We start from the raw sequence: 6,000 nt of genomic DNA, 5'->3' as shown, positions 1-6,000 counted from the left end.
ACGCGTTGTGTCTGTTCATGTCGTTTTGGTCTCTATTCTTCACCTCTCACCCGTTACAAGTCGCATTGAATCACCTTCATTAACCAATATTTAATTTTTCCTATCCACTACAACCACGATTTCGCATTCAATGAATCTTATCATTCTTTCCGGCAATGATTCTTACCTATAAAAAGGTATGGCTTCATCAAGTCAACTGCTCAGTCCCGGCTCTTCCCTCCTCAGGTCGTTTGATAAAGGAAGCCTTAATGTGGTTGGCCGAAGACTTTGAAGGAAAAGGCGGCCGGAGTGGGAGAAACATTGGAAGGAAGAGGACTGGATTAGCCATGTCTCGATTGCGTCTAACCCATACCCGTAAGTTGTCGAATTGGGTTTGGAGTCAGTTTCGGTTAACCAGAATCCAGTCAGGTAGTACTAGAGTTAACTGGTTATGGAAAAGATGCAGAAATCTAAAAAAAATGAGTCTGAAATCATGTGGAACCATTGGAGAAATAGAAGAATTTTTCTGTTTGTATCTGTAGAATCTTAAAAGAGATTGAGCTTAGGACTTGCAGAAGAAGTATAATGTTGATAAAAAATAAGTATTGTGGATGCGGTTTTGCTGGAAGTTTCAGAAATTTGTGAATCTTTCAAGTCTCTGTGGATATATGATGGTGGTTGCAAATACGGAATGTTCGTACATCTCATTTCTCTAGCTGCGAATTTTTATCTTTGTATACTCTTAATCGTTGCTCAAAAAAAAAAAAAAGTATACTCTTAATCTTCCAAGTTGTTACTTTGTGACAGTTACCTATGTTATTGAGCATATTGCTGTCATCTCTTTACAAGACGTGTTCTGAATAAGCCATGCATTCCCAAGTGGTGGACCTCTCAAGAATTAACAGATCTGTCATCTCTGAAACCGCTGACATGATTTGATCATGGGGTCCTTCTCTATATATAGACAGACTTCAGCATTGCATGACATCTAAGCGGCGGTACAAGCCAAATAGCAGAGTAGTGCGTTTATGAAACTGAAATGCAGTATCTAAATGCCAATACATTACTGCCAAAAAATTTGACAAGCAAACTATTAGTAGAAACACCCGAACCATAAAATCAAAAGAAAGGGCAGTCCAAGTCTTTACTTTAAACAGATTAAGAAATTTATGTTAATGATTTAGCCAAAGTTTGTTCTTTCCAAGTTCACACGTTTGTACACCTTTAATAAATAACAAATTATAGCCGAAGACGGCACCACGTAAATCAGAACCACCGTATACAAAACATTTACACTTTACAACCTTGAGCTTTAAAAAGAGAATCTGTTGTGAGGAAGAATCATGTCCCTACAAAAGGGTATATCTGCTGTAGAGTAGGTTTGGAGATGATAAAGCAAAAGAGTTCATTCCTTAGCAAGGTAATTTAGTAACCATGTTCTTATGATCATATATATTTTTCACATAATTATGGTTCCCATTTAAATTATTTTTTTCCTGTTTGGAAAATCAGATCGTGCTTGCTCACAACAGCAAAGTTATAACATATACAGTCATTGATCCATTGCTTCGCTTGAATATGCATGTGGGTATTATTGTTTGATAGCGCAAAGGGCATGATGCATATCAGTTTTGTATTCAACCACCAGATACACCAGAACAGATTCATGGGTTCAGCACAAAAGAAAACCTCCAAGGACCATGTTAGTGTTTAACATGGTTCTCTTAAGAACCTTATAATCGGAAATGCTTTCTTTTACATGCACTTCAATGACGAAAAGCATAAACCATCATCTCAGCTATCTCATTGCTACTCAGGTCTTTCTCTGACTTTCTCTATTTTCCTATTTGTTCCAAAAATTTTAGGTAATATAGACGATGGTATAGGAGATTCACTAATTTTTGTGGTGCATCTTTGAAGAATCTTCTGAACACATGCCTTCTTATATACTACTACAATATTTAGTCTAATGATGGTCCTAAGCGAACACACTCTTTTCTGGGATCACAAAACTTGATTTCTTAAAATCAATCTTCACTCTAAACTTGCAACTTTATATGCTATATTCTCCCAAAGGATTATAGGGTCATTGGTCTCCTTGATTTCGTTTAAAAATATGTAGGTACAATCGGCAAAGCTTGAGGAGAGGATTAGATTCAAAATGTGTAAAGAAATTTTGGAAAAAAGGCTAGAGGAATTTGGCGTTGCCAGAAAGAGCATGAGGATTCTATCGAGTAAGTTTTTTTTTTTTCTTTTTGGTCAAATATGGTGTAAGTTTTTTTTTTTAATTTGAGTAATTAGCTCTTTTAGCACACCACACTGCAATTTATTGTATTAGACAGCTTAAACTTAAGACTGAAAAAGCTGGCAAATCATATATACTGCTATGCCTAACTGCGTACATGTTTGTTTTTTTTGTTCTTCTCTATAACGAAGTTGTATATGATCTAATCATTTTACCTTTAAAAAGTGTACATGCTAACCTTAGTGAAACTTAATTTTTTTTTCACGACTACACATAGTTTATAGGCATTTTCAAGTTCACTTAAACAGTACTCACCATACCATTCTTTGTTCTAATAACAAACTGACTTAAATGTAATGGCACACAAACTATATAATTATTTAAAACAAATTAATCATAACAATTAGACAGTTGTATGGTGCATTTCAATTTCAAGGTTGAACTTTAAAAGGTTATTCGAAATTAAGAAAATGTTGTTGCCTACCTGGGATTTGGACTGTTCTTCTCCACCTTCTTTCCATACTCTCGACTCTGATTAAAGCCGTAGTCGAGCACTTCCCCATCAGACTATGTCTTCAATGCAACTCTTTCTCTTACTTTCTTCTTTTCTTTCTTAACATGGTTTTCTTACATAATAAAATAAGAAAGAAAACAAATAGATTCAGCATAGAATAACCTGTAAAATAAGCAATCAGAGACTTCATGTCTTTACTGTCTTTTGAACCCAATAATTGAACCATAATTAACTATAGTTGACTACTAATTTATCTTACCTACTACTTATCATAATAAATATTTTTTATTTGAAACATTCTAAAAGTTTCAATTTAGTTTTATAATTGATTTTCTAATTCTTATAGTCAAAATATATATGTATTATAATTTTTATATAAAGGTTGATGTTTAATAAACACACCAAATACTTAGAAAATTAATGCATGCATAATGAGATGAATAAACACTGGGTTTGATTAGTTGAGGCTGTGGTTTTATCTTTTTTGCTCTAAGATTTAGGCTTTAGATTTTTAGTTGTGTCTTTAAATATTTTGCTGTAGAATTTTTTCCAAAGCACTAGAGAGATTGATTTCTAAAACTAAATATTTCCTTTATAAAGTTTTGGCTGTATATTCAATTTTTCAACAAAAACATGATTACTTTAAAAGATGACCATAGAAATAAAAGGTTGTGTCCACAGCTTCGACAACATCTTCCAATCAACCTCACTATTTACTGCAAATAAGAACTCTAAATACAGGCGAAACACAATATCTAACCAACAAATAATTACCGCCTGTATTACTTGATAACAAGCTCTCCATTCTAATATAAATTTGAACTATAAGTTTATTTACCCGCCCGTAGGGCGGGTTTACCCTAGTTTTCTATTATAAAAAAGGTATTTGACTCTAGTTTCCCTATTTACGCATATTTAAAAAACATGTCGATTTGGCAAATAAACAAAGAAATATACCCTTGTTATTCAAGTAGCTTTTCAACAGGATTCACAAAAAAAATAATGATATTATTTAGATGGTATCATTGTGACTTTTATTTTGTTTTTTGCCATAACATAATAAATAAAAAGCATTAGAAGTAAAACATGCAAAATACGGTACTTAAAGTTTCACTAAAAAGGTTAGTAAAATAGAATACTCATACCTATAATTTCTTTTTTTGTTGATAGTTTTTTTCAGCGTGTGAGATTTGTTGCTTTTTCCACATGTTTTGAAATTTCATCAGTCAATCATTATTTTTTAGCTCCAAAAAGATAAAATAGAAATATTTAAACAGTATATTTAGAGACAGAAAAATTTCGATATATCCATTTTGTCTCGTCTCAAATTTTAGAAATTTGAAAAGAACTATTACCTTTAGACTGTCGAAGAATACCTTGCAGAAGTTTGATAAATAATAGCCGTAGCCTGCCATGAATATAGTTAACCATTTATATCGGAAAAGAAGCAATGTGTGCTCTTATTAGGCTTGTGGATTAGAGAAGAGAGTTTGAGTTTTTTTTAATTATTAAGCGATCATAGAATAATCTCACACAAATATAAATAATTGAATAGATGTAGTTATTTTTAGATTGCTCTTAATGATGATCGTGGAGTTGTTGAAAAAAGAACCGCATGCAAGGTGGATTCAGAAAATATTTATGTTTGATAAATATTTAAAATCACACGTAAGAAGGTTTGGTCTCTTCATTCTTGATTTTTTTTTTAATTCTTAGATTATGTGGCAAAATATTTATTGGTAGAGTGACTTATGCTTTAGTATATGGAGGATACTGATAAAATCAAGGATAACAACTGTGGCGTTAGACAGAGATCAACTGTGGCATTTTGATATTAGTTGATTAACAAATCGATTTTATTAAATATTCCATTTTTCGAGTTTTAAATATTTGGAATTGAATGTCACTTGTGAAATGTACATATTTAATCAAAAAACATTAAGTCTTTAAGAAAATCGCAACATTTGAGTGGATGTCAAAGATCTATAATGAAAGCTATCGTGAAAGTTGCATAAGATTTTCACGGAAACTAAAAGAAGAAGATGATTTATTTACTGTTTTTGCCATTTATTAAAAAATATTTTAAAGATACAAAAAATGGTTTCACCAAACTACGATACACAATTGGTATTTTACGTAAAGTTGATTACTCTATAAGCATATCCATAAAATTGAGATAAACATTAGAACTAATCCCATATATATTTTACATTAGATATGACTGATAAGTTATTGTTATACGGTATTATATAATATTAGCCGTAGAACAATGAATTTAAAAGACTAAAACAAAAGATAAATTGCTAATTATTAGATATTCCAGATAAATAATTTATTATATGTTATTATATATGTTAGTCGTATAAAATTAATTTCAACGGTTAATTTAAAAAAACATGAAAATGTAATTGTTACAATATTAAAATCTTTTGAAATATTTTACATAAGATATGACTGATTAATTAAATGTTATGCAATGTTATATATATATTAGCCGGCGAATAATAAATGTAAAAGACTAAACCGAGAAATAAATTGTTATAAGTTATTAGATATGCTGGATAAATAAGTTTTTATATTTTATTAGATATTTTAGCAACACTGAATCTAAAAAGTTAATTCAAAAATACATGTAAAAATAAATAAAATGTTAAATTATATTGAATATGTTACTGTTTTAACAGTAAATTACAAAAATCAATTCAAAAATATTAACCCATAATAACATATCTTCAAAGCTTGATTACAGACCCCTAATGAGCACAGTTTAAGATAATACATATAAGAACCCGATTGTGCAATTTTGCACTTATTTGTTCTGGCAGCAAACTTACATCGCTGCTGTAAACTTTAAAGAGATCCTCTGCAAAGATTTTTTGCTAAAGCTGAAAAAAACATATTGCAGATTCAATAGCCCACAGATGGTTAAAGTTGAAATATTATCTTTTATATACTCCATCGCTACGACACCCTAGGAACATGCATGTAGAAATTTAAGATACTTGAAAACAGGAACATACGTTACAATAACTAACTGAGCCACGCAAGAAAAATACTTACCTCATTGAATCATTTTGTATTGTTTGTTGAGTGATCTCTTGAATCCTTTATTTCTACAAAGAAAAAGGGATAATAGGATTTTAATTATGAAGAATTGGCGATTAAATTTAAGATTTTAAGTCTGAGGAATGAAGAAGTACAAATATTTTGAAATTAAAAAAAATTGAAATTTAAAATAATTTAAGAATGATTAAGGGTTGGG

The sequence above is a fragment of the Brassica napus genome, chromosome A2 (assembly GCF_020379485.1).
Source record: "Brassica napus cultivar Da-Ae chromosome A2, Da-Ae, whole genome shotgun sequence".
Classification (NCBI taxonomy): domain Eukaryota; kingdom Viridiplantae; phylum Streptophyta; class Magnoliopsida; order Brassicales; family Brassicaceae; genus Brassica; species Brassica napus.
This window is presented reverse-complemented; position numbering follows the sequence as displayed.